Source organism: Talpa occidentalis, unplaced genomic scaffold (assembly GCF_014898055.3).
Source record: "Talpa occidentalis isolate TD23 unplaced genomic scaffold, MPIMG_talOcc4v2.1 talOcc4.11, whole genome shotgun sequence".
In the NCBI taxonomy this organism is placed as follows: Eukaryota; Metazoa; Chordata; class Mammalia; order Eulipotyphla; family Talpidae; genus Talpa; species Talpa occidentalis.
This window is the reverse complement of record NW_023601104.1, coordinates 73203380-73228304: the sequence shown is the minus strand read 5'-3', so window position 1 is coordinate 73228304 and position 24925 is coordinate 73203380. Positions and strand designations below refer to the sequence as shown.

Here is a 24925-nt window from a genome sequence, read left to right as displayed (position 1 = left end):
TCTTTTGATCTTGCTTGATTTTTAGGGATCTGTTTCCAGACACCTGACAACAAGCATACTCAGCAGAAAGAGTCTTCAGATTTCACTTCCCTCCTACTTAAGGAAGACATTAACCATGCCCTTTCATCTTTTCATGAAAACCAGATTGTCTATGTTTAAATTTACTGAATTGATATTAGGGCACTAAACTTCCTCAGTTTTGCTTTTTTACTCAAATGAAGCAGCAGCTGCTGGACTTTTGATGAAACTAAATGAAATGAGACTCTAATTCAATAACTCCTTAGAGTGCTATGGTGCCTAGAGAGTTGTGAAAGGTTGAGTGTAGGGGGTGGGGAGGGGGGATGTTGCTAACAAAGCCTGACTCTTACATCTGCCTACTTCTGTATTTTTCTTAGGTTAACCAATCCCAATGCTGAGCACAACTGAAACACAGAGGATGGTGTGCATACCTAGGACACAGGATTCCAGGCTGTGGATTATGCCAATTGAACGAATAACAGGAAAAGAGAAGTGACTAACTGCATAGTAAAGAGGTAAGTGCTTACTGCAAGTTTGGAAATTAATAGTTTATCCCTGAAGAACATTTTCTGGGTTAAACTGAAAAGGAAAAAAAGCAAAGATTTGGATATCATAGGATATAATTATCAACTTCTTACTCACAAGGGTCTTTTTTTGAACACCTTATTCACATGGTTAAGTCGCAGGACTTAAAGATGATGGGAGAGTTTAGTGAGAAGGACATTTCTCAGAAAAGAAGCATACTGATCATACATTGTCAAATAAGTTATTTTAACAGCACACAGGGGAAATTTTTTTACATAATAGAAGAAAGGTAACATTATAGCAGCCCAGAGTACTTGATCACTATCTGAATGATACAGAGAATTTGCACCAAATGTGTGGAGAGAAAGATCACTGGAAAGCATTGATCAGGGGAAGCTTTGTGGAAGAACTAATAATGATAATAGCTATCAGGTGGCTACTGTGGATATTTCATTCTGCATAAACGATTTCGTGGGTTTCTCAAAAGAGAGATACTATTTTCTCTATTTTACAGGTCATGGAGGAGAGCATCGGAGAGGTAATTTGTGTAAAACTTTCCAGTTCAGCAGTGGTAGACGTGGGGTTGAAACTGGGGTCATTAGATCCTTTCCTCTATGCCACACTGCCTTCTCTTGAGTTGGACCTGAAAGGCAGATACAATTTACCTATAAGGTAGAGCAGCTTAGGAGGAGCATCTGACCTAGGGAAGGGGAGTGACCAAGGAGAGGGAAAAATGAATGTGCACCTTGCACCACTCACATAGTCCTTCAGCAATGGAGAGTGAAAAGGAAACCAGTCTAGCAATGAGTGTCCAAAATACAAGAACCCAAATCCCCTGACACCAAATCAAATGCTCTTTTCACTATGTTTTAGCAATAAAGTATTTTATTCCACACTTGGAATAAAAGACAATAGGTCTTAAAAATGCAAAAGCATATAACACATTGTGAATGTGTTTGTTAATATATAAAAGAATCATGCTGAAAACCAAGGGCATGAAATTAACTCCTTGAAATGAGGTAGAGAGAAATTGAAGACAATGGCATCTATTTTGTGTGTTTGTATATGTGTGCGTGTGTGCATGTGTACATGAAATGTTAATGTGCGTAGGGACACAGACAGAAGCTCCAGAGAGACTCCTGCTCTATTTGGCTGTGGGTTCACCTATTCTCCAGGGGCAGAGTTAATTGTTTCAGCTTTATCTTGTCATTGGCAAGACTTACTATTATTTTTAATTACCCAACTCCTAAATATCTCACATCCCACTCTTTTTCTCTCTCTGGAGGCACCAGTGGGCTAAGCCAGATTTTGTATGGGTTCCACCATGACAAGAAATGTTTAAGATGATGATGACAAGAGAAATTTTGTCGCACTGTCCAGACTTGATGTCTACTAGTTCTGCTCTGAATATGATTCACGAGTCTCTCCCATTCATGAACACTCATGTGCTCACATAGGTTTTCTTTAATTTCTGATTAGACTATAGCTCTCAGAAACTTTGCAAGAGTTGTTCCTGGAAAAGCACTAGACTTATTCTCCTCATCGTGTTGCAGAATTCTTGATCTGGCACCTTGTAGTGATTTCCACTATTTCTTCTTGCCTTGGATCCTTCCCTCCTGCTGGGAACAACTACCACTCCCCAACCCCCCCACCCACTGCATGCCATGCTTGGTGAGACTTCATCTGAAGCATGTTCTCTCAGTTGGGCATGTAGGAGTGTGTACTCACCCATGCAAACACACAGCACATGAATAACCAGGCCAAGCAGATACTGTCTTCAATTTAACTGCAGAACACACTAAGCCAAGGATAGACAGTGGTTTGAGGAATGACCTGAAGTAACTGTCTAATTGCCCAAGCTGCTCTTATTTCTGACTTTTCCATCATCTAAGGCTTGACTTCTCTTTACTTTTTGTAAATTGCTCTATATCTTTCCCCAAATATATTTTTAAATTATTATTCAAATTAGCTAGAGTCAGTTTCTGTTGTTTACAACCAAAGCTGTAAGTTACAAACTTAGCACCAATTCGTACTTATTTGAAATCACAACTGCTCACTATCTCTGCAAACAGTCAGAGAGCTAACTGAGTCCTTCCTGTCTGACCCCTAAGGTTGCTGAATGTTGGGATCAGGTTGTTTTCTTGTGCTGAACCTGGGTCTGCAGCCTTTCTTATGCTCTGCGGTCCTGGCTTTTTCAGCTAGGGATGGCCTTCTTTGACCATCCATTTGATGGAGGACAAGAATAGAAAAACTGGAAAGGAGGCCTTTCCACACAAGGAGGTGGAGGTCCAGGGGAATAACATGACCATTAACCCAGCTGTAGAGGTCGTGACCCTTAGGCACCAGTGCCTTATCACAAGGCATGAGACCCAAGCAGGATCAGATGCTACAGGGAATGGAGCACAGACCTGAGGGGAAAGATAAGGAGATTGGGCCCCACCCTGGAATCTCTGGTCTCTTTCTAGTTTTGCCTGTTATCCAACATCAGCAACAAGCAGGCCACTCCACGGAGGAGTGACCCCTCCCAAAGAGAAAAGGACTATATCAATGCAGTCTCCGCACAGGCTGGGGCAGCACTCCCACTGCCCACCTGTGACTATGCAGGTGCCTCTTTCCACCAACTCTCTCCCTCTGCAGGGCAGCAGCCTCCTGCCTGCCCGTGACCTGTATCATGCTGGGTCTTCTCTTCACTGACCTCCCTCAGTGGAGGCCGCTCTCCTCAAGGCTGACTGCCTGCAACCATGCAGGCCTCTCTCAGCAAACTTGTCCCTTTCCCTTTCTGAATAAACCTGTTCTTTAAATATGACTAATGTCTCTGTCTCATGGAGAAACTTGCCTGGGATGGGAAACTCGCCATGTGTCACTGAAACGGAAGCTCTGGTGAAACGTTTCCCAGAGTGAACCCAAGGACCCCGCACGCCACAAAACCCCATCACATTCCCAGTCCAGGGCACTGAAATGTTTATGTTCTCTGTCTCTGGTAGGTCTTTTAAAAGTCTCCTAGTTTCTCCATAAATTCCATGTCCTGTCCTAGCAGGATTTCCATTTATCTTTCCTGGGGATTCACCATTTTGGGGACTTCTCCCTCTCCTCAGGCAGGAGAGTACTGGTAAAGGGGAAATCTGGGGTTGACACAAACGAGGGTTTGGATCTCACTTCCACGTTTTGTGGTTCACTCTACATAATTTTTCTTATCAAATTTTTATAGAGATAAATGCTCTTCATAGGGACAGAACTTCACTCTACTGTCCATGTGTTAGAATTTGCTTATATTAAGAGAAAATTTTCTGGGTAAGAATGTGAATAACTCACTGTAACCCATTAGACTTTTGTGGGAAATATCTGTGGATTCTGGAGGTGATACATTTACTGGTGTCATCTTTATACATGAAATATCACAAATAACGAAATGTAGGACTTGAGAAATTTCATCATTTGAACAAGGACATACAGCTAATTAATTACAAAAAATATCTGAAATGAAGTCCTCCTAATTCTCTCTGAAAGACACTATCATTGCTAATAGCACCTTGAATGGCAGTTGAAAACAAACCTGGCAAGTAGAGTCTTGCATCCAGGGGAGGTGTAAACTTTCCCAGCATAAGACATAGGACTCACCTTATAGCTTATGCTGGGTTTGGTTTATGGAATCAGGAAAGCACAAACTCTGAGCATTCCCTGGTGATTTTTCAGGGTGAACCTAGTGTTAGGACTTCCCACATCCAGGTAGCAGGGCCTGGCTCGAGTCTACGCAGGGAGTGGACACCAGCAAGGGTGATCTGGTTCCTTTGACCCTGTCCTGCAAGCTTAATTCAGCAGAGAGATTCATGTAGTCCCAATGAGCCAGTCAAGATGTTCTGTTGGTTTCTTATTGAAAGGGAACCGCTAATCAAATGAAATCTTTCCTGTTTCCTGCTAAAAGAGTAATAGGTCTGGTGCAGTATGTAATGCAAAGTAAATGTAAACAACAAGTTTAGCCTCTCTAAAGCCTATCTAGATGAGATTACCTAAAGGAGGTTACATTTTAACAAGGCCTGACAGCCGCCAGGCTAATTGATCTCCCAGCATCCTTGAATACCTGCCTTTTGTCACAAACTTTTGTGCTTACTGACTGATGTTATCAATGTAAGATGGTTATGTATAAAAGAAACCCTTTGTCCCTAGACTGGTGCTCAGATCTTAAGGACTGCCCAGGTCTGAGACCTCATGCATGAATAATAAACCTTCTCCTGACCTCACCATTCCTGAAGTACTGCTTGTTCTTCCCTTGCCTGGGTAAAAGGCTAGAATTTATTTCTGCAATATTTTTTGGTTCCCTGACCGGGAAAAATAAGCACATTGGCCCTTTGAGCCATCTGCTTAGGAGGACGCAGAGGTGGGGAGGGGAAGGAAAGCCAAGGAAGGGGAAACGCTCTCCTCTGAGGACTTTCGGTGGTCTCTGACTTTGTTGCTCCTGCCTAGCCCCTACGACGCCTTCCAGGCCTGACTTCCAAAGGGCTGAGTGAGGCCGGGCTTGATGCCTCCGTGGATCAGGTAAGGTACCAGGACCATGGTTCCCATGTGGCCTGCCCAGAGTAGTGGAAGGAGAGGCTGATCACCTCTCAGGGAGACCTCAAGGGTCTCAGTTGATTTTGGTAGGGAACCTTGGAACTCCCAGAAAGGGAGGGATGGTTATAACCGCCTGTGTGTGTGAGAGAGAGAGTGGTGTGTGTATGAAATCTCCACAGCTGCAGCTGTGGGGATACTCTGGGCTTTACCAGTGGTTTTCTTTCTTCTTTTTTTTTTTAAAGATTTATTTATTTTTAATACAAGAATTGGGGTATAGGCCAGAGATGCAAAACGGGGAGAGGATTCACCAGAGGCAGAGTAGGGAACAGAACAGGCAGACGGATCGAAGTACACTGCTGAGGGGAGCAGCGGGCGAGACAGGAGAGGTCTGTCCCTACATTTGGGTTTCTCCCCGGCCAGCGGGGAATCGAACTTGTGCTGCAGTGGCTTCGGATTGCTTCATAGGTTGCGTCTTAACCCCTGCGCCACCAGGGAGGCCCTTTACCTGTGGTTTCGTCGACAAGTCATATGGCTGATCGGTGACTAGACTTGTCAAAATCTCTGAGAGGGACAGGCCAGGAAAGCATCTGTGTGCTCCCCCTTGTCTTGCTGTAACATTGACTACAATAGGAGGGAGTTGGAGCAAACAGATGGTCCTGGAGACCATGCTTAGAAAGAAAAAAAAAGGTGGGGGAGATCGGCAAGGGGCCGACACAGAGACAGGTAGGCACCAGCTTGCTCTGCTGTTTAACTCTCTTCTCCTTGGACTTCCTTGGACGTCATTCCCCCCTTTGATGCCCTTGTGAGTTATTTTTCTCACAAGAGTCATCACCTAAGTGCAGATAGGCTTACCCGGACAGGGAGAAGACTGCTGAGTTACATCAGACATAAATGAATCAATACAAACCAATTCCTTCACAAAAGAAAACTTAATTAGTCACATTGTAACAGGGTGGTCCCCAGGAAAGGGGGAGGTTCCCTGCCCCACCCAAGGGAGGGTGGAGCTGAGCAGGAAGAAGAGAAGCTGCAGAGGAGACTGAGGAAGGAAGCAGGATGGAGCCAGGAGACCTGGAGGAGGCGCATGGAGCCTAGAGACACGTGAAGAAACTGCGCTTGTCTTTTGGTCGTGGACTGGGTGACACAGATGTGGGTGAGACCCGTGGGGAGGTGACAATGGCAGCTTTTATCTTGATGTTGATTTTGCTCTTTTCCTTCCGGGCTTGTCCAGTTGTTTGTGACCCTTTTCTGTGGGTTCCCACTGGAAGATGCTTTAGACTTGTGGCAGGCTTTGGGGCCTTGTTCTGGGCCAATCCCATTTGGATGGACTTTTACCCACAAGGGGACGGGTAACTTTGGGTGCTTCATTTAGAAACTAGATTCTTTGCCTTACCTGTATTGTTTCCTAGTTTTATTAAAGTTCCTTTTCATTAAAGTCTCCTATGTTTTGTGTTGATGCGGCGGATGGCAGAACCCATTTAGAATAGGCAGGTTTGCGGGGTTTGGGCTGACCCTTTTCCCTGTCCTATAACAACATTGCTGCCTGAATCAACTGCTTCTCTCTCTCCACAGCCGACACATTCCAATTCCTGTATACAACTGCATTCTAATTCCCATTAATGAAAAATATGTATCTATTTTGTCATTGCCAACTTTAAGCCTTGCCAGGTTTGTTTTCAAAGCACAACCAATAATGGAAAATTAACTACTATTTTAGAAGGGTTTTCACAATTTAGAGAAAAGTAGGGCTTTATGTTAAGAAATAGAGTAAGTTCAGAGGGTTATGATGTAATCATAGTGTTAGGGGGAAAGGATGTTCTGAGCTAATCCCATGCAGGCTTTGTGGACCCCACCCCCACTCCACACCAAAGCCATCAGGACATTGGGAAAGACAAATCCCGTCACCACCAAAGGGAAGGTGGCTGGGACCTGAGGGTGGAGTTAAGCAGCCAGGGTTGGTATAAAAAACCAAACACGCGGGCCTTGGGGGTCTCGCTCTCTTGCTGGCCTCCTGGCTTCATGGCTCTTGGCTCGTGGCCAGCTCTTGTTATAGAGCAACCTCGATATTAAACGGGTTCCTGGCTGTGGGTCCTCACCCGCGCGCTTTAAAGAGACTTATGAATACTCTACTACAGACACACACAAAAGGGTTAATAAAAAGTTTATTTACAAGAGGAAAGGAAATAAGGAAAATGTACAACTCAGGGAGAAAATAGGGAAATAAAGTCTTTAATGCGTCCTACCCGATCCGACGACCTGGAAACCCAAAGTCACTCTCAGAGCTTGCCGGACGCTGCGAGCTGGTGGAGAGCCAAAAATGGGGTCCCCCAAAGCCCACGTGTCTGCCTTTTATATCCACCTGGCTGCTTAACCCCACCCTCAGGTCCCAGCCACCTTCCCTTTGGTGGTGATGGGATTTGGAGTTCCCAGTGTCTTTGGCTTTGACCTGGGGTGGGGGTGGAGTCCACAAAGCCTATATGGAATTAGCTTTGGGACATCCTTTTCCCCCTAACACTCTCAGAGCGCCATTTGGGATTCCAGATCGGCGGATAGGATAGGACGCATTTAAAACTTTGTCTCCCACTTTAATCCCTGAGTTGTACATTTCCTCATTTGCCCTTCCCTTGTAAATAAACCTTTTATTAACCTTTCGTGTGTGCCTGAAGTACAGTATTGATAAGTCCTTGAAGCGAGCTGCTGAGGACCTACAGTCAGGCAACCCGTTTTGTATCGGTGCTGCCCTATAACAATAGGAGGGTTCTTGCAGGGCAATCTTTGTAAGACAGAGATGCAGAACTGGGGGATAAAAGTGAGGGGTGTGGTCCTCTGGCACCTCTTGAAGGCCTTTCCTACTAATAAGATGCTTTGTATCACTGCAGCAGCCCCGAACGAAGTCAAATGCCTCCAGTCAAAGGAAATTAAATTTTTCATTCATTCATCATTCACTGTTTTGGTTGACTCCCAGCAGAAACCAAAGGAACTGTTGCTGTCTTGGGTCAATGAAGAGCACTCATTACCACATCCTGTGAATGTGAATTGCCTATCAAAGCTAGTTGAGCCTGCAGGCTTAAAGTCACTCTGCTAAGTTCAAATCCTGACTCTGCCACTAACTTGACCTGGGGTGAGCTAATAAACCCTAAGCTTAAGTTTCCTCACCTGCAAAAATGCAGTTGATATTATATTTTCTTTCTTTTTTTTTTTAAGATTTATTTATTTATGCATACAAGGCCAGAGATGCGATGGGGTAAGAGGATTCACCAGAGACAGAGTGGGGAGCAGAACTAGCAGATTGACTGAAATACAATGCTGAAGGGAGCAGTGGGTGAGACAGGAGAGGTCTGCTGCACCGTGTGGGTCAACTTCGTGGCCTGGGGATAGAACTCAGCTGCAGTGTCTGCGGATAGCTTCATAGTGCTGCATCTTAACTCCTTGTGCCACCAGGGAAGCCCAATACTGTATTTTCTTAAACCCAGTATGCCACCATTACTTTACATCCAACTAAGGAAGGAAAAAACCTGTCAATCAAATTATGATACAACATTATAAAATTCACCTATTTTAGGTATGTTAACACACAAAAAATATAAGAATATTGCAATTGAGGAAATAGGACATTGCATACTCGTGGTACAGATGTGAGGAATGAGATATTCACATAAATGCTTAGCATTTGTCTACTTCACAGCATTTCATAATGAACGAATACTACTATTTTGCTACCAGAAGGCAGTAGTTAGGGCAATTTCAGCAAATATTTAACCCTCTGTGCTTTATTCTCTTCCTCTTTAAAATGAATGGGTAGCCATATAGTCCTGTCACCCAGAATTGGGAGAAAAACTAATTTATTTATTTATTTTTTAAATAATAAATTTTATTTTTATATTCCCCATACAATTGCAACCCCCCCCATTCTGACCCCAATCCCTCCCCTCCTGCCCCCACCCCCAAAAAGTGTCTCTGGTTCATAGTTTTTTGTTGATTTTGATTTTCACTTTCTTATAGTTACTCATTTTCCTGGTCCCTTATTTAAGTTTTCTACATTCCTGCTATGAGTGAGACCATCCGGTATTTTTCTTTTTCTTTTTGGCTTATTTCGCTGAGCATGATCCCTTCCAGCGCCATCCATGTTGCTGCAAATTGCATGTGTTTATCTTTTTTGAATGCTGAGTAATATTCCATGGTGTATATGTACCACATCTTCTTGATCCAGTCATCTAATGTTGGGCATTTGGGCTGTTTCCAAAACTTAGCTATTGTAAATAGTGCTGCTATAAACATAGGGGTGCAGGTGCTCTTTGGAATTGATGTTTCTGTGTCCTTTGGGTAAATACCTAGGAGTGGAATTGCTGGATCATATGGAAGCTCTATGTTTAGTAGGTCCAGAAATCTCCACACAGCTCTCCATAGTGGTTGGACCAGTTTGCACTCCCACCAACAGTGCAGAAGAGTTCCTTGGGAGAAAAACCAATTTAAAAATGTTTCTAGGTCCTTACCAGCTCTAAATGTGAAGCACTGTCAACTTTTTCTGTTATTCATCTTTTCTTTCTGAAAACTGATAAAGAAATAGTAAAATAAAATCTGTGTTGTTCTTATGTATTATTTAGTTGGAATTATACAGGGAATTTAAACATTCAGCTTGGTCTATTTATATTTCTATTGTAATTACTGAAAAGGAACTTCTGATTTTTTTTTTCTTTTTAATATAATTCTTTTTTTTTTCATTAATTATTTTATTTTATACTGACAAGGATAGTTACCTTAATATAGTATCCATGTTGGGCAAGTCTAAAGAAATAGTAACTGGCTGCAAAATTTTGCTGTGAACCCTACAAATTTTGCAAGACTGGCAGAGTTAATGTCAGTTATATAGGTGTTGTGCCCAAGGTCAGCAGACTCAGCGAGCATAGCCTCCAAGAACCCAAAGACAGCTGATGCAAACACAAAAGGGAGTTTATTTCAGACTCGAGTCCGGGTTCACGGCACCTACCAACACAGTGGCAGATACCGAGAGCCCCGAACAAAGGAAGCAGAGGTCTTTTAATAAGGTTAAATTATGCTGGCAGTTACTCATTGGCTACAAGGATGCGTTCTCCAACTTTGCCCGGCTATCATTCTAAGCTGACTGGCCAGGCCAAGATGCAGCTCCAACTTGCAGCTCCAATTACAGCAAGTTCGCCCTCATTGGTGACCAGAGAGTAAGGGTGGAGTGAGGGTCCAAACTATCTCTGGAATGCAGTCTTTACCCAGCAAAACCTTAAATTGTAAAATGGCAGTTACACAAAGCAATGGCTATGAATACTTATGCTTTGTTCCACATAGGTTAGGTGAGAAAGAAAAATATATTCCAGATTGTTGCAATGATCACTAAACACAAAGGAGATTCAAATTCCAGTTACACAGAACCTCACTGTCACGTATACCACTTTGAGTAGTAAGAAGCTAGATCAATTGGGTCACCTGTTATGTGAGAGAAGTCCAATTTAATTCAAATTTCAGTTATCGAACCTTTAGTATGAAGCAGGGATGGTGGTAAATGATAGATGCCAAGACATTTTAGACAAAAATCCCTGTCTTCCCAGAAATTATAGTCTGATAAGCAACAGCAAAGCAGTGTGATAATACCACATAAGTGTCATGGGGGACCAGGGAAGCAGCGACCAGGTCTGCCTGGTAACTAAAGGAAGGTGATAGAGATCGAATGGGAGTTTACAAAATATAGAGGTTGGGAGAGTATTGCCTGCAAAAAGAAGTGTTTGCCAAAGCTAGGGGTATGAAGAAATATGGCTTTGACCTAAGTCAGCATGACTACAGTGGATTGTATAGCGTGTGTGTGTGTGTGTGTGTGTGTGTGTGTGTGAAGATTAGTTGTGATGGCAAGAAAGGTTGAGATAAGATTGTGAAGGGCCTTAAATGGCCACATTAAGGGGTTTGGAGTTCATTCCATAGGTAAAAGTTATTGATTCAAGAATTATTTGGTGACAAACTCAATCGGTCATAATGACAAATTGACTGAAGGGTAGTGAACATTACAGAAGAACTGGAAATGATTTGGGTGCCTAATTTGGATTTCTGGATGATTGGAGGGGTGACATTCACGACTCAGGACTGTTAAGGGGAAAAGGATGTCCCAAAGCTAATTCCATATAGGCTTTGTGGACTCCACCCCCACCCCAGGTCAAAGCCAAAGACACTGGGAACTCCAAATCCCATCACCACCAAAGGGAAGGTGGCTGGGACCTGAGGGTGGGGTTAAGCAGCCAGGTGGATATAAAAGGCAGACAAGTGGGCTTTGGGGATCCCCATTTTGGCTCTCCGCCAGCTCGCAGCGTCCGGCCAGCTCTGAGAGTGACTTTGGGTTTCCAGGTCGTCGGATAGGGTAGGATGCATTAAAGACTTTATTTCCCTATTTTCTCCCTGAGTTTTACATTTTCCTTATTTCCCTTTCTCTTGTAAATAAACCTTTTATTAACCTTTTGTGTGTGCCTGTAGTGGAGTATTCATAAGTCCCTTTTAAGCGCACGGGTGAGGACCCACAGGCAGGAACCCGTTCAATATCGGGGTTGCTCTATAACAGGACCATCTGGAGGACAGCTCTGGTGAAGACTAGGAAGACCTGGAGTTTGGTTTGAGCTTTTTAAAAACTACCCTTGAAAAGAATTACATCATGTTATTGTATTACATAACATACTACACCCCTCTGCGCCTCATTTGCCTTATGTTTTGGAAATAAGATGGAGAAGTAAACCAAGAGGAGTTAGAACCCAGGAGTTCAATCCCTAACTCTGACAATTACTGTGTGATTTTGGGTAAGCTACTTAACCTACCTCCTCATTTGGAAAATGAGGAGTAATAATAACACCTACCTATAAGATTGTTGTAAGTTGCATATCTAGCACATAGTAAGCCTTTAATAAATGTTCTTATTATTTTTATTATCTCTTCTCTGAATTTCAAGATGGATTCCATGACAGTTTTTGTGAGAAGAATATTATTCATAGATGCATTTGTCATTTAATTTGAAGCAGCATAGCACAGTGGTAAAGATCATGACTTCAGAGCCAGAGCATCTGAAATTTAGTCTACATCTTCCGCCCACTATATCTGTGATCTCGGGCAAGTTACTCACCTCTCTAAGCTTCAGTTTTTTCATCTGTAAAATAAAGGTCATTATAGCATATACCTCACAGAGTAGTTGTGAGGCTTAAAAGAGAGAATACATGTAAAATACCTTGATGAGTGCCTGGCACATATAAGGCTCATAAATGTTTGCTATTATCATGACATTGTTATTATTGTAAACATTTTAGTTTTTAAATTGCAAACTGTCTAGTAATAGTGTGATCCAAGGAAAAAATAGCTGCTTTCCCAAGTCAATGGCTTTGTTCAGATGACAGAGCAGTCCCCGAGAAAATGGGTCTGTATTCAGTCTGGCTACACTTGGCATGTCCTGCAGGCTGGGGATGCTGAGGGCCCAGGCTAGCCTCAGAAATGCCTCCTCTCAGTTAAATGGGATGTCTTTCTCCTCCAGATTCTGTGTGGGAGGCTTATACATTTGGTTTGGTAATGAGTTTGCTTTTTGAGCCAAAGAAGAGAAGAGAATAAAAGACGAGAGAAGGCGTGAGAGGCAATCATAGAAACCTGGAGGCTTAGATCCTCTAAAATGGAAAAGGAGCCCGCATTTCTGCAGAAACAAGAGAGAAATAACTAACAATCTCAAAGCTCATTATGATTTAACTTTGAGATAGCACAAAATGACAGGAATGTGACTACTGAAGCCTGTTTTAAGTATAAGCAGGACAAAAGAGTGGAAATGGAGTGTATTAGCAGGAGTGTAAAGATAACCTCCTCGCTTACAGGCTGTGCATACATTAGCACAGAATGTACTGTTAAAAGCTACTAAATCTCTCTAAAGTGGCCATTTCCCTTTCTATGGCAAATGATTGAAAAATCTTTGTTGTGTATCTACTTGAACAAAATTCTTGGAACCTTTTAAAACTAACTTTCTGTTGTTAGAAGAATGCAAAGTTAGAACTGATAGTGTCAACAGATAGGAAGCAGTGATGAATTCAGAGGCACTTTGCCTTGTATAGCTCAAAAGAGTAAAGTAGGAATTCATCATTTTTTTCCCTGAAAAGGAGCATTTCTCTTTGTGTTAGTGTTGTAGAAGATTGAAAAAAAAAAAAGAGTAAGGAGGAATCTGAGCGCCTCATTTTCCCACTGACTGACAGAGTCACTTCTTTTGCTGCTCCTCCATGTGTCTGTTATTACTCTGATTATCACTATTATCATCTTTCTTTGACTTTTTCCATCTGAAAAGTGCAAATTATCCTTAGCATCATATTGTGAGACAAAAGTTTGAATGGAAGAGTTAGACGTTGATGCCTGTCTAAATTTATTGTATAAATTGGGAACTTTCTAATTTTATCTTGGATATTAGAACAAATCAGTGTCCATAATTATTTAACTTAAATCTTTAAATATGCATATCATCCTAGGAGGAGTTAAAAAATTCAAGGGATCTAAGGAATTTTTAACATTTCAAGAAACTGAATTGACTCACTAAAATGTGCTTAGAATATTATCAAGGAGTAACACTACAGTGGCAAAGCAGAGATGTAGGTCTACAAATGTCATTCAGTCTGTGACATTTGTTGAATTTAGACAAAGATATAGAGGCATTTGTATAGGAAATGTAAAAGAAGGTAGAGGACACTTTAAAAATGTGTTCCCTTGAGCTGCTTACTCTGTTCTAGGACATCATGACTTCCTATGCACCAAAAAGCAGAAGGTGGTATCAATCAGGGTCCTTTGTTGCCTCTTCATGATCTTGGGAAAATCACTTGTATCCTTGTAGGTTGAAATTTCTTCATAGGAAAAATAATCGGTTTAGAAAAAGATATTTTGTAGTATCATTTTTCAACTCAAAGTGTTGGGTTTGTGTGAATGCAAATTTACATGGTGTGAATGAAATGCTTTGTTCATTTAATCAGCAACACTGAGAGCATCCTAGGAGCTAGATACTGTGAATGTAAAAGACAAGAACATCTGGTCCTGCTTTAAAGAGGCTCACAAAACAAGGGACAAGAGTGACCAGCAAGAAATTTCAGTGCATTGTGCACAGGGACCTGTCCCTGGACTAAATTGGTGGTGGGGTTCAGAGTATAGTTGGATTGAGCAGTCATCTAGGCTGTGGTGGTGATATTTGTGATAAGTCCGAAAATATAAGAAAAAGTTCATCAGGCAGAGATGTCTCTGGCCAAAGGAATAGCATTGACAAGTTATTCACCTGTGTTTGAAGGTAATTCAAACATGGATATAGCATCAGTGGAAAGTAATGGAGACAAATAGAATTGTTTGAGACTTGTTGTGATGAGATTTGGAAGCCGTGCTAACAGCTTTAGACTTTTCCCTAAAAGCATTGAAAGCCCTGAAAAATACAAACTGTGATCAGATTTTTTTTTTTTTTTAGAAAGTTCAGTCTGGTGGCCTGTGGAGTCTGAGTAGGAGACTGAAAGCAGAGGACGGTTTTAGGAAGCTATTTTGATTGTCCATGGGAACAATTATGAGAGGCTTACCTGTGACTGTAGCAGTGGGAACAAGTCATTTGGGAGATGGCTCAGAAACAGAATCCATAGAATATTTATTCACTCAACAAATCTTTATTCAATGTCGGTCTGTCCGTGTAAACCATGAAGAGAATATAAGCCCTGTTGAAATGCTGACGGGGGAGTGGCTAAAGTAGAATGGAGTAAAGTGGTACTAGTTTGGGTGGACTTCCTGGAGAAAAATAGAGATATGAATTTGTAAAAATAGGCAGGGGATGTCTGGTCAAGGATTTATGAGAAGACAGGAATGAAAGAATAACCAGCAGGTATGCTTGACTACAAAGAGAATCTTTGGTTAATGTGGAAAAAGATGGAGAGATTGGGAGCACTTGGGGAAAAGGACACAGCAGAAACGTTGAACTTTGATGTGCTAAACCACAGGGAACTCCTGCAGATTTTTAGAAGGAGAAGAGTTGTATGGTATAATAGAAGAAAAGTGTGAAATTAATGCTCATAGACCAAGGTTTTGCCACCAACTGACTGGGTCAACATTTAAGCCACTTAATGTCTCCAAAGCTCATGTTTGTGTAGTTTGCATGGAATCCAGCTATAAGAAATAAGTAATGTAGTCAATTGAAGAATCCATGTGAGGTGCAAACCATGGGCCAGATTTTGTATAGGCACAAGGGAGCAAAATAATTAAGAAATGGTAGGGAAATAAATTTCCCAGCTCTCTGGGCACCTGGAGATAGTTGTATTGTCCTTGAAGAGTGTGATACTTGATTTATATGCTGTCCTCCTATCTCATCCCTTTCCTCTGCATGTGGCCTTGTCGATACTGGATTTGACCTAATAACCAAAAGGATTTTGGGTATTCAGAAATAGTTCCTATCAAAGGCATGAATTGTTTGCATACATTCTTGAGCAGTGATGCAAGTCTTAGGTATGAGAAGATTAGGCTTGGGCAGCACCCTGAGACCTAGTCCCTCAGGTACCCTGGGCACTAAGGGAAACTGCTAAGAACAGCCTCCTCTGCTTCAGCTCTAGCATTCTTGATCAAATAAATCAGGCATGTAACTTTACAGATTAAGTGGAAGTGGTTTCTCCCTGCCAATTTCAGCCTACCTGAATGCTTCATCAGTCTTTGTCTTTAAGGGATTTACAGTCTAATAGAAAGATAGACATATAAACAAATAAATTACAATGTGACAAATGGTCTTTATTTCTGTAGACTGGCAGGTGGTACCAGGGATGGAAAGAAAATAATTTCTTTTGCTGAATTTGGCATTATCCTAATGTTAGGGTTCCAATCGTTGAGCCTCTTTCTGTTCCTTTCTAAAACATGGTGCTGATTCCTGAAAAATGGAGATGCCCTGGTTGCCCTGGAAAGAATATTCTCCCAGGGGCTGGGCAGGGAATTGAGACAAAGGAAATGTGATTCTTCCTGCCCTTATAAAAGTAACCCAGGATTTTCTTGCCTAGATTTATACTACCTATTGGCCTGTGTGTCTTTTCATTTCTCTGTCCTGGCCCTTCTTGGGGCTGCTGAACCAAGGGTAGCTGAGTGATGAAAATAACCTTTCTTTCTCTCCTGTAGATGCTCACCCAAAAGTCAAATACCAAGCTGGAGGCTGCAAACCTGGGCTCTGCCATTATTTGGATATGGAAATATAAGGCAAGTCATTTTATTCTTTTGGGTGTAATTTGTTCATCAGTTTAAAAAGGGACTATCTGTTCTTCTTACTCAAAAGGTTAATAGGAGGATGAAATACTATTTGGAAGACTTTTTTGTGATATAGAGAATCACTAAATATAATGAACCATTTAATTATCATCCTTTCTATGGCTTTTTCTAGCCTCCGGTATCTACTAGTCATTTTTACTTTTATCAGCTACCTGAAAGTGTTCTCCTTAAATTCTTTCAATTTCAGTCAAACTACTGATAGGCAACCATAATTCATATTCTTGCAGAGGGACACCTGAAGTCAGCTTTTCCTCCTAACCTGGTATCCAATGCCAGATTTATATTTCTTTTTAAAAGAGGAAAATGAAAGCTTCCATAGAAAGGTTGTCTGGCAACCAGATAAAAGAAGGAATTTCTTTCAGGCTTTCCAAGAAGACAGAATGGGAGTCTTGAAATATAAATTACTTTTTAATGGTGTCTTGAAAAGGTGTTATTCTCAACCATCTGCCTCTCTTACCCCCTTTCCTGAACATGGCTTATGCCAGCAATTAAACCTCTGTATATCTTTAAATTGAGTAGAAGTAGAGATATTTTAGGAGATGGAAATAACCTTAGCAATTTCCTGGTTTATCCATCTATTTTCTGAAGTAGGGAAGGGTGGATTTAGAACAGGTATGAGATATCCCCTTGATCTGTAGCTGTTCAGTGCTGAGCGAGGCCCAAACTGGGGTTACTAGCTCTCAGTCCAAGATTTACACCAGTAGACCAAAGGTGTGAGATGTGAGCAAAATAACTACACTTGACACAAAGAATGATATTCTAGGAATAGTCTAAAGTGTCCATCCTGGTGGAAAGAGTGGCAGCCACAACCAAAGGTCCCAGCCAGGGGCCTTTAATATTCACCCATCCTGTCAAAGGCATTTGGGCTGGACAGCATAAACAACATTTTAGATTTTTACTCTGTAGGTAAAACATCTGTAATGTTGAATTTGAATTGTGCATCTCTTGTAAAGAAGGGACAGTTGATGGGTTTCCTTTCCCCTAGGTCACAATTGTTCTGGTTATTCTGATTTTTTTTGCTCAGGGTTGGGCCCCCCTTTGTGTTTTGCCTCAGCAGAGGCCTGATGACTTTTCTGGAGCATCAGGTAATGGAGAGACTAAGAGTTCCTAGGAGGAGGGAGACCATTCTTCTGATCAAGCCCCACTACAGGGAACTGCCCATGATAGTCTAAACTCCCTTGGTTAGCACAAATCCACCTCACTTGACTTACGTAGGCCAGTACCTTAGAAATAGTTTTTGCAAGATCTCACTGTTATGGAACTTCTGCACTCATCACATCTCTTAGAAATGAATTTGTCATATAGCCCAGAGGGCATAGAGTCTACCCCAGAAAGGGGGTCTGCTGCCCCTGTTGGTGTCTATCTCCTCCTCTCTGCCCTGGGCCTGTGGGACACAGCACGTGGCTCTCCCTCCTTTGCAGTGCACAACCCAGTAATGATAACTGTGCTCCTTCCAAGGGTTTCTTCTCTGATGGACTTGGTGACCAGTGTGGTCTTCTCTAGAGCCTTGAGAGTTTTGCCTGTAAAGGAGCTTTTCAGGAGATTATTTGCATTTAGTTACTTGACTTCCAGGTAGGGTGAGGCAGTGACTCTCATGCTGGAGGAATTGAGGTGACAAGAAGTTTCAAGTGTGGGGGATTCTGTATTCCAGAAAAAGAGAGTCCTAAAGCTGGAAGAAGCATTCAGATGTTCTAGTCAATGGAGTAGAGTTTGGGTGCAAGACACTTTGGGGTCTGGTTGCAGCACAAAATCAAAAAGACTTGCCAGAGGATAATCAAGTTTGTTCATGGAGATCTAACAATGTGGATTTGGGCAAAAGGTAGGAGGAAAAGAGGTTCCTCTGCAGTTCTGAGAATTGAAGTACTTGGTTAAGGCTACACAAATGGTCCTCATTCCTGTGCCACTGTCAGTCAGGCTGTATGCTTTTCAGAGCAGGTGTTTTGAGGAGGTGAGGAGAACTAATTTTCATTCAGGGAGTCCAAGTGAAGCCAGATGTTTGCAGCTGGAGCTGGGCTGTGTGATTCCTGCCACCTGCTGCTGCCTATTTATTCCTGGGTTGGCCATCTGAACTTTAACTCACAAAAGGAAGCCATAAAACACTTCTCTGCCAACCATGTAAGAGAAAGGGCCCTTCTCCCGTTGTTCCATCATGTAAGTAGCATATGTGATGGCTGCTGGTATTTGAAAGAACTAGTATTCATGTTATCTGCCCTCTGGATCTTGGACAAGGCATGAACTGGGCCCAGGAACCCCAAAGAGCTCAGAGAACTTGCCTTATTTCAATCCAGGGAGCACTTGGCTGGACACCAGCACATATCATCATAGTCTTCTCTGTCTGAATTGAACTATTGACCCTCTGATCAAAAACAGGGCATCTAGAGTCCACCAGGGTAAAAGGTAGATTTTTAAGGTGTGGGCAAGTGTGGAGAAAAGTGCAGAGATTCCTGAGGTCTGTGGACAGGCTAGATCCATACAGAGCCAGTGAGAATTAGTCCCATGTATATGACACCTCCTTGTATCAGCACATGGAAAGGAATGAAAAAGATGTGAGAGAGTGCGCTGTTCTTACTTTCAGATCTGTTGTAGGAATGGGAGAAAATATTTCCTCTGCACCCATCCTTACTGTCTCAGTGAGATCTACTGTTCTCTGCCCCCTTCACTACCATTCTCACCTGCAGCCCATCCCAGAGGTTGTCTGCCATGTATGTTGCATTTTCCCAGTCCACACAGTGCTGAACACAGATTTTTCAGAAAATCCACATTCAGAACTTAATGATATTTTGGTGAATGGGAACAATCCAATTTAGTGGGTAGTTGTCCTAGGTTGGGTCTTCCCTGAGGCAAGGCTTTGGGTGCCAGGAGTTTATTTGGGAAGTAATATATGGAAATACCAGCAGAGGAAGGAGGAAGTGATGACGAAGAGGGGGGACCATTCAAGGGATGTATTAAGCCCCCACCTGGGTGACTGGAGTATGTCCCTGGGAACTCTGTAGGTGGTATACATCAGCTGCCTAGATTCCCCAGTCAGAGTCATGGTATCAGGTGGTGATTTATTTACCGTACCCCACCAGTCATACTGGTGATTTTCTAGCACTTCCGCCCTGCGGTGAGCATAATATGCAATTTGTGCTTTTCTGAGTAAACCTGATCTAACAGTTAGGTGTGAGCCACTCATCAGCTCCCTGTGGTTTGTCTCTGTGTTTTCGTCACAAGAGATTTTCTAAGGTACACTCTAGACAGAATGTACAGCAGTCATTTCTAGCAGTTTAGCTCCTTATTGTGCTGACAAACCCACCCTCCACGAGCTGTCAACTTCTGACATACATGAAGAAAATGATAGCCTTGGAGTAGGCTCCATAACCAACTGCCTAACTGGACATGATATTATAGAAACTGTCAAGAGAGAATGGCAGGCTCCACAGTACTTCAGAAACTCCACAAAATGCCTGCTGTTGCTGAGCTGCTGACCTCATTTCAGGTATTGATCAGTTGAGAGTGAACTGGCTTCTGATAGGTTTCTTCCTCTCTGAGTTTAGAATTAATCTTGCCTGCTTTCTACTTGACAATTCAAAATGCTGCCACAGGCACCTAACCTTCATCCCCAGAGACCACGTCCTGAGGTCACTCTCTAGCTTTTGCTGGGATGAGCAGGAATGTGAATTATGAGGAGGTTATGGGTCTTGAGGAATATGTCAAATGGACCCATCAGCTGAGTTTCCTAGCCTCTGTACTTCTCTCTGCTCCCAGTCACCCTGGGAGGCCTTCTTGGCTAGTCCTTGGTATCTCTTATGCTACGGTTGCAATGCAGGACGCTCCACTGCTTACATTACCCTGCTGCCTCTGAGGCCACTTCTCTGGTGGACTTGGTGGCCAGTGGGGTCATCCCTGGAGCCTCCAGGGTTTTGCCTCTGCTGAAATAAGGCAGTGGATTTTCAGGAGATTATTTGTAAATTCTGCTAAACATAGAAACAAACTTGAGTGAAAATGTTTTCTAAGTGACAGAACAAGCATCTTCAAGGCCAGACCTCACTGCTGCTTTTCTTGATTCTTAATGCAAGTGAAATAGACCAGTAGGGGTACAAGTGTCAGTCTACATAATTCAGGTGTTAACACTTGTTATGGACTGAAATTTGTTTTCCCCAAAAGAAAAGTTCTAGTGCCTCAGATTATAATCTTATTTGGAGATAGGGTCTTTATAGAGGTATTGAAATTAAAACGAGGTCATTAGGATGGTTCTAAACCATATGACTGGTGTCCTTGTTTAGACACAGACAGGCAGACAGGAAGAACACCATTGGAGGGAATGGCAGAGATCAGAGTGCTTCTTCTGCAAGCCAAGGGCACCGAAGACAACCCCCTTGAAGTTGAGGTTGGGAGGACAGGGTGGGGAAAAGCAGTGAGCAGTTTCTCTCTTGGTTCTTAGAAGGCAATAACCACATGAACATCTAGATCTTGGACTTCTAGCCCCATAACTGAGAAAGAAAATTGTGAGAGAATGAATTTCTATTGTTTCAGGCACCCAGTTGGTGGTGTTTAGTAACAACAACTTTAGGAAACAAATGCAACATTCAAATCTTTTTTATTGATGGTAAGAAACTTGATCTTGCCCATTCAAACACATTTGGGAGTATTCCGTTGAACCTAGTCTCTTGAATAAATTCTCAGGTAATTCAGATCTTTCATCCTCTCCTCCTGCCTTTCTCTCCAGCTATGGCCCTGACAAAAATGTCTGTCCTCTCTAGATACCGCAGATATGTGTTTGTTCTCTTTGTTGTATTGATTCCAAATGCTCTGTATTTATCGCTGAATATTTACTTCCCACATGCACTAGGTTATTGGATCCAATCAGCTTTCTTGGCCTCAACACCCTCATCTTAACAGTGAGGCTTAGTCATGGTGGCCAGCTCATTCTTAGCCTCATCTACACTTATTTTGAGCAATGTGGGAGGGTTGAGTCAAGAAGTGGGGGGATGCTTGTCCTGAGTCTATCTCTGCAGCCATGGCCTACCAGGGCAGACAGGTGGTAACCCCAGACTTACCCCTGCCATCCCAGCCCAGACCTATTCTCCCTTCACTGTGCCTCTCATCTGGCTGCCCCTGTGTCAAGGGACTTTCTGTGAGGCGAGAGTGTGCGAGCTCTGTGGCATTATTGTATCAGTTGAAACTGGAAACAGTGGAAAGCTCATCACTGGAGAATGGTTAAGTCAGTCAAGGGGGATCTGTGTTACAGGACTCTGTGACTGTTAAAAATTCTGAGAGGTGGGCCTCCCCTGGTGGCGCAGGCGGTTGAGCGCTGAGCTGTGAAGTTGTCCGCAGCCTCTGCAGCACCGGATCAATTCCGGCCTGCCAGTGAGGGTCCCACATGGTGCTGCAGACCTTTCCTGTCTTGCCTGCTGCTCCCCTCAGCAGTGTATTTTGTCAGTCTGCCTGTTCTGTTCCCTGCTCTGTCTCTGGTGAATCCTTTCACCCTCCCACGCATCTGGTCTGTACCCCGATTCTTGTATAAATAAATAAAGAAATAAATAAATGTTTAAAAAAAAAATTCTGAGGGGTGCCTGACATGGAATGATGTCTAAGACACTTTGCATCCCAGAATAATAAGTATGATATGATTTCTTTTTTTGTAAGAGCAATATTATATATGTGCATATGAATGCCAATGCACAGAAAACTCTGGATGGACATATATCTATGTGTTAATAGTGTTATCAATAAGATATATGGATTGGGGAGGGGGCGGTTCATGAGAAGGGATGTTCATTTTTTCCTTAAAACCTTTTTTGTATTATATAAAATATTAACAGGATTATATTAACACATTATCAAATTTTGACAAATAAAAAAATAAACCAAACCCTTCCTCCTATCCTCAAATAGCATAGATATGCTAAACACGGTCTGCCTAGTTCTTTTCTTGGTGCCTCAGAAGCACCCTGTTCACTTTATTAAGTTCAAAAAGGGTTAGACATCCTCGTTGACTTTAACCGAATCCCCTTTCACTCAGATGTTGTTAGTGTAAAACTTTAACAAATAAATAAAGGACCAGAAAATACAACTTCCAATTGCCCTCCAGACCACAGTCTATGTTGTCACCGAGGCCTCTGGCAATTCAAGAAGAATAAAGTTGAATCAAGTAACGAGGAGAAATCAATATCTTATTCATGTTAAACCTGCCCTAACGCCCTCCATTATGTGACTCACCACACCGAGAATCGATTCGTTTCTCTTTGCGTGGCATAAGGGGGCTCTAAAATTTTCATTTTTATATATTAATTTTTAAGAAGAGAACTTCACTTGGAGCTCTTTCCTCTCTCTCTACAACTGGTGGATTAATAGCAAAGTTTCAGAGCACCTCCAGTTTGCTGCAGCTCCAAACTAAGCTCCCTTACATACAAAGTGGACGTTCTTGGAGGAATCATTCTTGGGCCAGGACAAGGAGAACAATGGTCACTAATAACCATCACTAATCACACAGTTCTTCATTCCCTGAGCTCCTCTAAGCTACTGTTTATATATGCTCTTTAATGTCCTAAGTACGTGGGCCCTGCCCTTGGAGGCAGGCACTAGCTCGTAGGGAGGGTAACTGCTGCTGTCATTACAAGTCTTACCTGTGTGGACAGTGTTCTCAGGTTGCACCCACTTCTGGGGCAGAGGGCTATTGGTCACTGTGCCAGATGCTTGGGACAGGGAGTGGCAGAATGTAATCGCTGGCTTTTGTGGGTGGACCTGTTTGTGTGTGTTTATGAACAGCATCATCTGAAGCAATCTCCAAGTCTGCGTGCAAAATACCTCCTGGTAGCTATTGTTTTTTGAAGACGCCAAGGAAGGCATATTTTCACCGGGAAACTAAGCTGTCCCCTATTTAACACTCTCTGTTGTTCTTTCCTGATTCGTATTGCTCTGAAATCATCTTGGTCCTGCTGCAACTAAATTACCTCCTTGTTTTGAGCAAGAGAGCCTAGATTACTTCTGTTTGTGAAGCCAGTATCCGCAGGGCAGATCTCTGTCCTCATCTGTTCCCTGCCTCCCTCTGTCAGTGGCCCCTTCTGCAGCTAGAGAAGTCCCCATGGGGACAAGAACCTAATTCTCTTTTTCCAAACAAGTTGGAGTGCTTTTTATTTTCTTCTTTTTTGAATAGGTGACTTGACATCTTAGGGCTCAGATTCTTGCTGTTTTATTTTCCCGTCTTTGAGTAGGTGACTGAGTCATAAGAAATCAGAAAGAATAAGTAGTATTGATAGTGAACATTATAATTGTGGCTGAAATTTGTCACAGCGTTTGTGAACTGTTGTTATTTTTCTGATTTGTGTGTGTGTGTTCCAGTAATGTATATCTGTATTTGCTTTGCCAGTGGGTAAATTATTTATTCCCTGGAACCTCTGGAAAATAGCATCATTCTTTTAACATGCAGATGAATATTCTGCACATATACACATCCCCTTCGTGAATTTTTCAGGTAGATATTTTTCCCATGAAGCCACAGCTAAAATATAAAAGCACATAGCCTGACAAATGATTAGGGAATTATTCTTCTTAAAGCAAATGAATGCCCAAACAAATCAGCTTCCTAAACTGAAGTGAGAGTTCCTCAAGCTGTGCCTGGGAATATTAATACATGGAAAAAACGCCTCTGCCCACAGCTTGTCATTTTAGTGTCCCCCAACCCTGCAGGCAGCAAAGACCAAAGCTTTGGAGCTCCTTTAAGAGGTGGAATCCTGCCATCTTGTGGCTCCTCAGTAGAATTACCCAATATTTGATAAAATTCAAGAAAGGCAACCATTGAAATTGACCAGAGGAATTACTGGCATGCACTCACAAATGCCGCTTGAATTTGGGCTGTGGTTGTATCGTACTTCAGTAGGTACCAAGAACTTGAATACTTGAAAATGACCATCTAATTGGCATCCCTGTAATCTTGCATTTAGTGAAGGTGGGTGCTGGAGATGGAACTGTACTGTGCAGTCGGGTTCTTCCCCTAGAATCTGCAATGCTGACAAGCGGGGCCATCTGGGATGCCAGTGATTGTTGCCACCTCCAGTTCCAGACAAATGGGTAATTTCCTAAAGTGCCCTTCTGATGAGCAGGAAAACTTCAAGCTTGTTAGCTAAAGTGTCATTTGCAGGTGCACCTGGAAAGATCATAGCAGGTGGTTCAGTGGAGCACCCAATTTAAAAGGCTGATCCAGCCATTGGGAATTCAACAAATGAAAAGTAATGATGCCTGCTGGAAGTCAGGGGATTTCCCTTCAACCTGGACAAATGGGGAAGAAAAAATGTTAGTATCTTTAAACTGCTTTCTGTGACTTATGCTCTTTTAAGGTTAGAAACATCTGGAGGGGTTTGTTTTTTAAAACTATAGGTTGGATTTTCAGGGTTTTTTTTTGTTTGTTTGTTTGTTTGTTTTTTTTGGCACATCCTGCTCCTGTTTTTGATACGTTCTAGGAGTTGGAAAGTGACAAGGTGAGATTGTTAATATGATTAAGTGCAATCTATCTGGAGGTCACACCATAGGATAAAGAGGGGGAAATTGGCCTTATTGAGATCCCAAG

General features: G+C 42.4%; 1 long non-coding RNA gene across 2 annotated transcripts in view; it reads left to right on the top strand.

Moving 5' to 3' along the window:
• LOC119238297 (uncharacterized) overlaps positions 1 to 16304 on the top strand; it is a 32986-nt gene extending 16682 nt beyond the window's left edge. For both annotated transcript variants that reach the window (XR_008550957.1, XR_005123530.2), the window contains exons 2-3: positions 396 to 533; positions 16231 to 16304. This is a non-coding gene — a long non-coding RNA (uncharacterized LOC119238297). The remainder of the gene's footprint in view (positions 1 to 395; positions 534 to 16230) is intronic.
• The last annotated feature ends 8621 nt before the right edge of the window (positions 16305 to 24925 follow it).